This window comes from Micrasema longulum, unplaced genomic scaffold, assembly GCF_059751315.1.
Source record: "Micrasema longulum isolate JH-2025_06_02 unplaced genomic scaffold, ASM5975131v1 h1tg002286l, whole genome shotgun sequence".
Lineage (NCBI taxonomy): Eukaryota > Metazoa > Arthropoda > Insecta > Trichoptera > Brachycentridae > Micrasema > Micrasema longulum.
This window is the reverse complement of record NW_028279442.1, coordinates 120,163-132,578: the sequence shown is the minus strand read 5'-3', so window position 1 is coordinate 132,578 and position 12,416 is coordinate 120,163.

Below are 12,416 nucleotides of genomic sequence, written 5' to 3'. Positions count from 1 at the left end.
ATGACAACCAACAATAAAGTATTACGTAGAGCCAATACAATAGAGCACTATTCACCACTGTTAAGCTCCGTAAGATTTCATGTTTTGGCCATGTGTTGAGAGGTGATAAATATGCCATACTTCAGATTGTCACGAAGGGGAAGATCGAAGGACGTAGAGGGGTCGGAAGAAAACAGCTTTCCTGGCTTCGAAACATTCGAGCATGGACCAGGATTAGAACTGTGGAGGAGCTGTTTCGCACTGCTCAGGATAGGGAAGCTTTCTCCCAAGTGATCGTCAACGTCGGGGGGACCCGACATGACACGTGAAGAGGAAAAAGGCATTTACAGAGCTCGCGACCTGTCATCGGCTGTTTTAAGTGGCCACTTTACTCACTGTGTAACAATCACCATTCTACCCATGTTTAAACATCCTCATTTGCTCAACTTTTCCATTTATTGACTTTTATAACGATTTTATAACTAACTGGTGTAAAAAGAAATATACAATTTAAAAATTGTTTTCAGGCGTTGCCTAGTAGGTGAAATAATTCAGCCAGACGAATCTCATCCACATCTATAAAGGTTTCAGCTTTTTCACACTACAAAAGTTTTGAAAGCGTCACAATTAAAGTCACAAAAGCGGCTAAACGTGGCAAGGCAAATTGTAATATGCCAAGCGTTGACAATACGGCTAATCGTCCATCAGCTGTTTAACAATATGGAGCCGTTTTGTAATTTGACTAGCCAATATGTTACAGCAAAATACGAATGAATTACTTTAAAAAATAAAAGGCAAATAATATAAAGTCTTGTATTCTATGTAGACTCATGTGACATCAAAGCCACACCTAGGTTTAAAACAAACGAAAAGAAAGCACCGTTCTCGCTTGACAGACGTTTATACGTTGGACTCTTTACGGTTGGCAGTATCCAACTACGAGCCCGACTTTGCTACCCTAACGAAAGATACGCAGACGCAATGCTCACTAATAATAACAAGTATGGCGAAAGAACACTTCATTATACTAAAAATTTTAATAAAATTCCTAAGCAAATCTTTAAAAAAATGTAGATAAAACTTTTAAAGAAAAAATAATTAAATGGCTCATATGTAACAAGACTTTATATTGATTATTATTTTATGTTAACAATAATCTATTTAATTTTTTGTGAATAAATTTTGTGTAAAACATGTCTGCTTTAGTTCTTTATAATGTTTATATTACTTTTTAAAATTATATAATTTCTCTAACGTTTTTCTTTGTAAAGGAAAAATAAGAAACCTGCTGACAAGCGGGTTTCGAGGTTTAGTGGGTTGCATTATTTTTCCTTTTATATTTTTTCTGTTTATGTTCTACCTTCTATGTTAAATAAAAATAAATACAAAAAATAAATAAATACCAAAATTTTACTAGTAACTCAAAATTATCTTCAATTTTGTCCAGTGTTTTATCATATAGTAAACGAATAAATAATTATATATTGTTTCAGTATCCAATGGAATATTTGGTAATGTTTATGATGAAACTCCGAATAAATTACAGTAAAAAGTAGATCTTGGGTCTAGTCAAGTTGTCCACCTCTGCCATACACATTCATATTACGTCTCGTTTGTAGTTTACCCCGGGTGACACGCTGTAGGTACATAATTACCTTCAAATATTTTTCAAATACACGGAGAAGAAACGAAAATGACTGGTTCCTCTACGGAATTCCGCTTGTAATAAATATTTCCCGATAATGTATCATGACATTTCGTAATGATGTGAAAATTATTCAATAGAGTACTCTCTTATTCGAATACTCGTTCGAAATAAGGGTCCAAGTGCCGAAAAACAATAAACCATATTTTTACACATTAGTTCTGCTGGAGCTATAATATCGTAGGTATACTGGCAAAAAACGTTAACTCGAAAATATGCGGATTTGACTTAATGATGCGGTTTTGTAAAGTTTTAAACGCTCTACAAACTGGCAAAATACACTAAGTCATATTAAATTTCATATATCTGTAGTTTTAAAAAAAGTCGTATACCCGGTATTTTTTTCAGGCTAAAAGCTTTAAATAACTTAATATTTACTTAATATAAAATTAAAAAACGGAAAAATTGAACACATGTTCTTAAATGAGCACTGAATATCTTACTAGATTTAAATAAGATATATAAGAGCAAAATTGGAACAAAATTTAAATGCTTGATTTCTCAAAACAGGGATTGGAAAGTAAAAGCTTTTTGCCAGTATACCCACGATATGATAATAGCACATTATTTATAACTTTTTTGCCATTGGCACAAAGTGGTAAAACAGAAAGTAAAACCGGTATACTACGATAATAAAATAACTCACATTATTCGAATGCTGTAAAAATCCGACTTTTTGTATTTTACTTACCTACACTTAAATTTACTGTAATTTTTTTTTTGCCTAAAACTTTTATAATCTTTCAAAAACATTTCATTGTAGAGTGATCACTTATACCAGCTAATGCCAGGTCTTAAGCCTTGTAAATGCCTAGACATGATTTTTTAAAAACAAATTTCGATATACTATACTCTTAGCATTTATCAAGTTTACGTGTCAAACATGCTTATCACGAAAACATTTTTTTTTAAATCGATTAATAAAATACATTATTAATCCCGGTTGGAATTTTAGTTTACATATTTTTTATTACATAGATAAAGCGCTGGAGTTCTTCATACAGCGCTCTACTATGCATGCAGTCCATAGTGTGAAATAATTGAATGCAGGGTAGTAAAAGTCTGCCACGTTCACGATTTCCCGCCCCGAGAGTAGCGTGTGACGGTGGCAATATGGGGTACGTGGCCAGTACGGGTTGAACGTCCCCATCCCGCCCTGTAACACTGCCAGACCGTTCACCGGGCGACAGGTTCAGTAGTCCGTCACCGGTTTCGAGTGCAGAACCCAACACGGGAACGTAACCTGACGTAACCCGACGTAACCTGACGTAACCTGACGTAACCTGACGTAACCCGACGTAACCCGTTGGCCGACAACCCTGGTCATAACCGCTCCCTCCACAAAAACCTTCTTCAGCATTTAACTTCCTTTCGTGGATGCAACTCTATTTTACCGTAATACGAAACATTTTACATTTACCTTAATTATTAAGTTTATAACAAAACGGAATTGTACTTTTGAATCTGATAACGAATTTATTTTGTATGTATTTTGCAAACTATGATACTCGAATAAGAATATGTGTATAAAATAGAACCAGAATAAAGGACAATTATTAATGTTTTCGACGTAAATGGTAACTCTTGGGTATGAATAGAGCAGATTGTTAAACGGCCAACTGTGAAACTGGCGTCGCGGGTTCGATTCCCGCCAGTTGCAAGAAAAAATCCAACAAAGATTTTTTCTCAATTGGTCTGGGTGTTGTGGTGTATTATCTATGACTTCCTTCCATACCCTATCTTTCCCAACTGCTGACAAGCCTCTAGAATAGAGGCTTAGCGGGTTATTCCTTTTTTTTTAAACTGGCTAAAGAAACGAGAAACAGTTCGGAAAAAGGTCTAGGGTTCGATTCCTGACAAGGTTGACACGAATGATTTTTTTTTAAATATGGCTTTATACTGAAAATTGCCTCTGGACTGTCACACGAAGCGTCAAATCAATAAGACTGAAGACTTTATCTTCATGAAACAGATTATCGAGATACGCTGCACCAATACAGTCACATATGCACCATCAGGTGCGAATAATCGTATGATGATGGTGATGAATCTTTTAAAGGACCCGGCTTCGGTTGAATATAGACTCCATATTCAAATATTCGAATGGAAAACTCTACATTAAAAAGAAATGCGGTCTAACTTTTCTTCATACAAACTTGTTCCCGTATTTTCTCACTGGATTATGGCACTATCGCAGTGATTTACACTCTATAGATATTTACCTTTGGCGTTACTCTATCATTGTGTTTTTTTGATAAATAGTTTATTATGAGAACTAGGACCATCCAAAAACCATTCAAAGCGCCTAGTTTTACCTGTTGTCTTCGGACGTACGGTATACAAAAATGATAATTATTTTCGAAAAACGCAAAAGGTACAGATACAGAAAATTTCATTCTGATGCTCTTTCTAAAAAAAAAACAAATCGGCTCAGGTTTAGGGTGCGGAAAACAGGACAACGAAACGTCAATTTTAGTAGGGCATAATCAACTCTACGAGTAATTGTCTTTTTTGCACAGTCTCAGAAAGGCATTTGCGAGAAAGTGACATATTATTACCTATTCATTAAAATTCACAGCCACCACTTATTTTATTTATTAGCCTTCCAATACATTGATAAATTTCATACTATTTCATACAATGGTATATATATATCTAGTAACTAGTGAGATATTTGTACAAAAATATTATTAAATTGTAAAATAATATGAAGGTATATTTTTTTGTTCTTGTTCTTTAACCATCTCTCTCCTCTTTTGCCCCCCCTCTTATCAATTTGATATTCTTATACTTTTACTTAATTATACTACTATGTATATCATATGTATAATGCATATCGTCTTTGAAAATGCCTACTGTGCGTATATACAAATAAATAAACAAATAAAAACAAAGGATTTCGATTTAAAGATATTACGTTTACGAGTATAGAACGCAAGATGATAAAAATGACAATTTTGATGCTATTTACAGTTAATCCAGTGATCGTTGGAGTGGGGTTTGAACTTCGGACATTCGGACATACGTAGTGGGCATAACACATAATAATTTAAATATATTTCTTTGCCATTGTTAGGTTAGGAAAACTTAATCGTTAACTCATTACGGACCGCATTTTATTGTAAATGGTTGAAAATTAACTTCAAAATACGAGAAGTTATTTACATACATAAGAGGAGCCATAATTACTGAAATTCCTACCAAAATTAAATATTATTACAAGGTACGTAATGCTCACACACAGATACTTCAGTAAAAGGCAAGTTTTCAACTAAATTATGGAAAATTAACATGACATAAGCTGGGTTAACCAATAATTACGTTAATTTATTCAAAAGAGCTAAACTCGATAAAGGGTTGAAGTTGAACGTAGGTTTGGCGTTAGATTATTTAATATTTTTTAAGCATTTTGGGTTGCGATGCGATGGTTAGAGATAAAATTAAAATTATTGAACTTAATATTATAACAAGATTATACATTTATTTGTATGGTAAAATAAACCGAGGCAATAAATTATAATTTCTATACTGAGAAATAAAATTTATATTTAATATTTTTTTTCAGTCAAGAAGATACTTTTAGTATGGTATCTGTTGAACTGAAACTATCGCATGATATTTAAATCGTTGCAAAACGGAAATAATAAAAAAGCATAAGTTTTTAAAAACATATTGTATATCTAAGGTATAAGTTGTGTCCGTTTTTTCTAAATTTAAAAATGAGCACCAAAAGTAAAACAAAATGATAAAGGTAGGTCATTCGAAAAAAAATCTGTTCTACGAGGCATCGTGTTTGCATTTACGTTACAAATATTATTTTAATTGATTACAAAAATGGAATATCAATTTGACGAAAGTGAGCATTTTCGACACCACCCTCTATTCGCGTTCGATAGAGGAAATAAAGCCGCCAAAGCTGCTCGCGATATTTGCGCAGTGTACAGTTAAGATGTTGTGAATTATTGACAATCCGTTTCTATTTATTTTTGATGTGTCTTCTAATTATCTTTATTTGAAAAAAAGCGGACACAACTTCTGTTAACACCCATTAATAAACAAGACTAAAAGATATATTCAACAAAACAAGCTGATTTTTAAAAAAAAAACACGTAAAGGTTGAACGTAGAAAGATTAGTACACATAATATAACGAAACTCAAAAGTAAAAAAAAAACCGCACGCAGTGTCCCTAATAGGCGTTTTACGAAGGAAAACAACCGTTAGGAATATACATTTTATACAGAAATTCTTGAATTCTTAAGATTTACCCAAATATTTAAATTTTGGGACCAGTGGATTAAATCGTAAATAACCGTGTTAGAAAATGGGAAATAAGTTGTGGTAGAGCGGGTTTGAACATCGGACCTTCTGATCCAGAGTCCGTGACACTAGCCACGGGACCAAAACCTAATATGTTATGTATAATAACAATGCATTGAATTAACAGTATTATTTTTTAAATAAAAATATTATGTAACCGTGCACTTTCGAATACGCTACATAATATACATATTTTATAAGAATATAAATTACTTAACCGTTTTAATTAGTATCTCTGTATTGTACTCAATTAAGATATTATATGTATCATCTCTTATCACCTAATGAGAGAACGTTTAAGGAACGAGTTGTGTATGTACATATTTAAGTGTGTGTTTAGGGGAGGGAGTTGATGGAACATTCCGAGGTGGGGTGGGCGGTAGAACAAAGCAAAGCCAAAAGGAGGGAAGGTGACCCTAATGAAAGGACGAATCACTGCGCTTTATATATGAAAAAATATTCGTTGTATCCAGGGAAACATAAGATCTTCCCGTTTTTCATATCGAAATATTGGGTTTCGATATTTTCAAACAGTATATAAAACATGCTTAATATAAAATATATATAAGGTTTGACACAGAATTACACTTTGGTAACAATGTCCTTCAGTAATTTTTGCAAAGAACAAATATTTTTTCTAAAATCAATAACTTTACATGTACAATAACTTTATAGGTACTGGCGATGTATGTATGTATGCATAATAAACGACGTAGGTATTTTATAGGTAACGAGTTTCAGCAAACGGTGACAACTGATTAATTGCTTGTTATTACTATTATTATTTTATTTTTTTAATTTTTCATTGATAAACCCTTACGGGTAACATACACTGAACAAAATATTTTTACTTTTAAAATTCACATTCTACTGTTATTAATAATATTTTAAACATCTTTTGTAAAGGTTCTTTTATTTAGTTTTGTCTGGTAGTTTATTGTATAATTTCAGTCCCTGGTTTGTTAGTCTCGATTGTCCTTTTCTCGTTTTAGAAGGTTGTATATGATATTTTTCTAATATTCTCATATTGTGTTCATGTTTTCTACAGTTTTTTTAAAGTTTTAATTCTTCATCTACAATTACATCAGTGGCTAATTTAAGGATTCTAGTTTAAAGAGTTCATGTAATTTTAATGGTTTAGATTGTTTAAAAAGTTCTTTAGCTGCAGTTAGATAAGGGAGGTCATATACTAACTTAAATATTTTATTTTGCTGTATTTGTATTCTGTTTACGTCATTTTAATTGTCTGTTCCCCATAGTAGTTGCATATAACATATTTTAGTTTTTCCCTGTACATTATTTTTTTTTTCCGTTTTTGAAACAAAGTTTTTGATTTAAACAAAAAGACTCGATAATGTCGCCACTTTGCTAATAAATTATTGATATGAATTGTCCATGTCAATTGTCTGTCTATTGTTAGTCCTAAGTATTTAACATGCTCAATTTCAGTTAGTCGTTCATTATTTATGTAAGCATTTACTTTATGTCATTTTTTGTCATTATATCATTTGTAACTAACATGTTGTATTCTTTTCAGTGGCGTCTTTGATACCAAATTTCTAGTGAAGCTCAGATTTTAAGGATAAGTATAGTATGCGTAAATGTTAATTAGGTACCTACAGTAAATAACACAGTACGGACCATGTTTGTAGGCATCTTTGAGCATTTTTATATTGGTTGCTAGTTTTTTATCTTCATAATGTGTCGATACAATGCGAATTAAAATACATATTAGGTGCTGGTGAATAGCAATGATTTCTTAGTGAACCTCACTTGCTTCATATGCTCCTTCGTCCCTGATTCTTTTCAACTTTTGCTAAACAAAATAACAATACATTCTACGAAGGCCGGTATATTCTTTTATTTGTGTGTGTGAAATAAGTGAACTCATAGTATTTATGCGTAAAAATATCAGGCAAAAGGTTATTCAAACGTTAATAATACAGTATATTCAGATATTCTACCTTATTCTATTACAGGAATCTTAAAATTTAATGTAACATGAAAACAAACCAGGGAGATATAATTTTAAATTGGTAGATAAACCTTACTTTGAAGCTAAATGCAGCGTATTCAGCAGATTTTATAAGCGGGAAAATAAATTTACTAGCTGCTATGGAATAGTCGCAAAAAACAAAACCAACAAAGCATCACATTTTTACCAACAAAATCTGCGGTTACAGTCTACGGGAGACTAAAATGTAAAAACCGACGCCATGTTTACCGCTTCCCCCGCCACCACCCCGGTTCCACCCGCCGGAGTGCCAAAATTGCACCGTTGGCGGAAATGCAGAGAAACGGGAGGGAGACACGAAGGGCGGAATAAAAGAATAAAGCGCAAGGCCGAAATTTTCGCATTTAGGTACACTTTCCCTACTGCAAATCGGGAACTTTATTACGGGACGTGGTTTAACTGACAAATAAAGTGAACAGACCAAGAGGTAGGTGTTGAGTTGGTTTAGACGGTAGAGCGAATGGACAACGAAAGAACGACTAGAAATATAAAGATGCGAATATTGATAAAACTCGTTGAAAGTGGCCCTCAAAATCAAATATTTGGGTAAATCATAAGAATGCAAATATTTATTTTCAAAAAAAAAAATGCAGAAATCAGAAAAGACCGAGAAAGACGTGGAGTGATTAAATCTAACACGTACGTTAATATTATTATTATTTTATTTTTTTATTAATCAATATAGTCAATATATTCCATAAATGGTACATGTTTTTTTTTGTATACAAAAATACTTTTTTACATCTAGAAAATGTTATAATTGTTACTCTTCCAAAAAAGAGACTGACTAGAGGGGTAAGTTATTATACATTTTTAGATAAGTTTTAAGCCGTGGTTGGTCTATTCTTGTTTTGGATATTTGTAAGTGGTAGTGTTGTAATCTTATCGTGTATATCAGTTACTCTTGTCTCTAGTTTTGTCAGTCTGTCTACATCTAGATGTTTTACGTTTTTATAGAGCTCTATGATTGGACATGGACATTTCGAAATTTGGAATCATCAGCATGTATACAGATACAGATTGGTGAGGCGTTGTATCTTCTCCATCTACCTCTATGGGGAAACGACGTTGTTATTTGTTTAGAAACTCAACTTAAAATGCCGAATCAGCAATGCGAACGAAATATAATGTAGAACCCGTAGGTAGTATGCGGTACAGAAATTCATACAGCGTTTTGGAACTATCAATAATTGTTCGCATATCAGGTTTGGGAATTTGAAGAGTTCGCTTTATTTAAAAAAAATAAATGCATACTGCAAATAAATCATATTTTCGTAATATCAGCATATGTTAATTTGGTTATTCTTTTTTTTTCTTTCTTTTCATGGTCATGTCATAAACTTTTAAATAATTAAAAAAGGAATGGCCCACGCTCAGACGCTGTAGTCTTTGTGGGCATTTTTTCCAATTCATGTTATAGCTTAATTTTAAGATGTATTTTTCTAAAGTGTATTTTTTAAATTATATTTTTATGTAAATTAATATATGTATGGAAAAATAAACAAATAAAAAGAAAAATTAAAAAAATATCTTGAATCACGTTCCGTAATAAGTTCCTAGATTACGGTCGTTCGGTATTCGATACCACATACACAACGGGCTAGGTAGATACTTATCAATGAGTCACAGGTTGAAGTGAATCTTCTCGAATGAGGCCGTATGTCTAGGAGGGCGCGCTAGAGAGTGGCTTATCTCGCTCCGGAGAGAAATAGAACGAGGAATTAGCGCTAGTAATTCTAGTATTAAACATATTTCCTACGGGAATAACTCTCGCGGTTAAGCACTCCTCCCTACAGCCCCCCGCGCCCTTCCTAGAGCATCACACAACACGCGGCGTGTGCGAGTGTATGTGTCTGCGATGTGTGGCTGTGTATATTGTATACACGGTATCTACCTAGCCCCGTTGTGTATGTGGTACTCACTCCGTGAATAGCACACTACCCCCTGAAGTAAGGTTACTCTGTGCCAAGCTATCGCTTCGGAGAGCAAAAACAAACGAATACAGTAGGAGGGGGGTTGAAGTAGTTTCACTTCTTTTTAAATGCGATTTTGTTTTTATTTTAATGTGATGGCTTGTAAAAACGTATAATTAAAAACAGATTTCATGACTTCACCCGAGCATGTAGAGATGAAATTCAAGATTTAGGGTCCAAAGCGGATCAAATAGATAAAGTATATTAAATAAAAAACACGTACAACCGATACACGATGTTTTCCATTTAAATTCGAAAGGAAAGAAACGTCAACAAAAATAACTTTATTTAATTTTGTTAGTAAACAACTTTATACTATTATACTATTACAGCTTATTTATATTTTCGTATTACAAGTAAATAAGGTATACATGTAAAATAAATAATTAAATACAAAAATAAAATAAAAACATCATATAATTATATCTATCCTGTGTAATTCTATAAATCAGCGTTTTTCAACCTTTTTCATGACACGACACGACTTTAGCATCAAAAAATATTTCGCGACCCCCCAACCCTTTCTTCCATGTATGTTAAAAATATATAATACTTACAAAAATTTTAGGCGTTTGCGTTATTTGCAATCTGATATAAACATATAATTAAGTATTAAGTACGTAAAACATATAAGTTTTAATTGAATACGTGGCCAATTGATAACTAACAAACAAATACAAACATATTGGATGTATATAAATAAATAAAATATATCGTTAGGGTTAGACTCCCAGCGCCATCTGTTGGTAACATTAGGAACTAGTGCAGGTTCCGGATGTTAGCAACAGATGGCGCTGGTAGTCCGAAAGATCCACAAGTTTCGAGACGTTTCTTTACGCTTCGAGATAATTCTCGCTAGAATGCGCTGGCCTATAAATACGGCGGTCGACCGCGGCCATGGCAGTTTGATGCAAGACAGCGAAGCAAGTGGAATCAGAAGCAATCCCGATAAGTGGAAACGATTCAGAAGTGTGAATTCGGTGTTATGTGGACTGTAAGGTGCCTTGGAGTTGGAGTAATTATAGACTGATTTGTGAGCGTAAGTCACGCGTGGTCATGTGTGCTGTTTAATTGTTTGAAGAGCGCGAACCACTTGTTTTACGGTACGCATTTATTTGAGTTGTTATAATTGAAAATTGATAAATTCCCGAAAAGATCATCAGAACCATCAACGTCTAGCGGGAGTAGTGGGATAAAGAAAAAACGTCTTTATGACGACATTTATTTAAAATTTGGGTTTACTGTGATTGACAGTAAACCGCAGTGCGTAATTTGCTTTGAAATTTTGTCAAGAGAAAGCATGAAGCCATCGAAGTTGGTACGCCACCTAAACACAAAACATCCCAATGAAAAAAATAAACCCGTGTAATTTTTAGAACGAAAATTAAAAGCTCTTGAACGTCAAAAAACTGCTATAGGACAAATGTCCAACCTGAATGAGAAAACGTTGCTCGCTAGTTATCGAGTAGCTTTTCGTGTGGCTAAAGCAGGGAAATCTCACACTATTGCCGAAATTTTGATTTTACCAGCGGCTTTAGATATAGCAGAGATTATGTTTGGCAAGCCAGAGGTCGAAAAGCTCAAAAGTATACCTCTCTCTGACAATACCATTCAACGCAGGATAAACAATATGGCGACTGATGTTCGTGATCAAGTCATAGAAAAAATAATGAAAAGTTCTTTTGTATCCTTGCAATTTGATGAATCAACGGATATTGCGAGTTGTGCGCAATTTGTAGCTTTTGTGCGTTTTGAATCCAATGAAATAATAATGGAAGAAATACTATTTTGCAAGGCACTTCCCAAAAATACTACAGATCAATGCTTGCATGACATGTTCCTTGAAGCTACGCAAGATATGAATATCGATTGGGCAGAAAAATGCATTGCTATTTGTAGTGACGGAGCAAAAGCCGTGACTGGTGCGAAGAGTGGATTTATTGCTACACTGAAAGAACATATGCCAAACGCTTGTTGGATGCATTGCTTTCTCCATCGCCAAGCTCTTGCAGCCAAATCCTTACCGCAAGAATACAGTCAAGTTCTTAATATTATTATTAACATTGTAAATTCTATTAAAGGAAAATCGTTGCAGACTCGATTGTTTCGAATTATTTGTGAAGATATGGGGACACTACACCGTAATTTACTTTACCATACAGAAGTTAGGTGGTTATCAAAAGGCAAAGTACTGACCAGAGTTATGGAACTTCGCGATGACCTATTAGTATATTTACAGCAAGCCAAGTCACATTACTCTGAATTCATTTCTGACCCGGGATTCCTTTTAAAATTGGCTTTTCTTTCTGACTTATTTGAACATTTAAATAACTTGAATAAAAGTCTTCAAGGGCGTGATGAAAATGTCATTACAGCAAAAGACAAACTCCATGGCTTTCTACAAAAAAATTGAATTGTGGTCATCA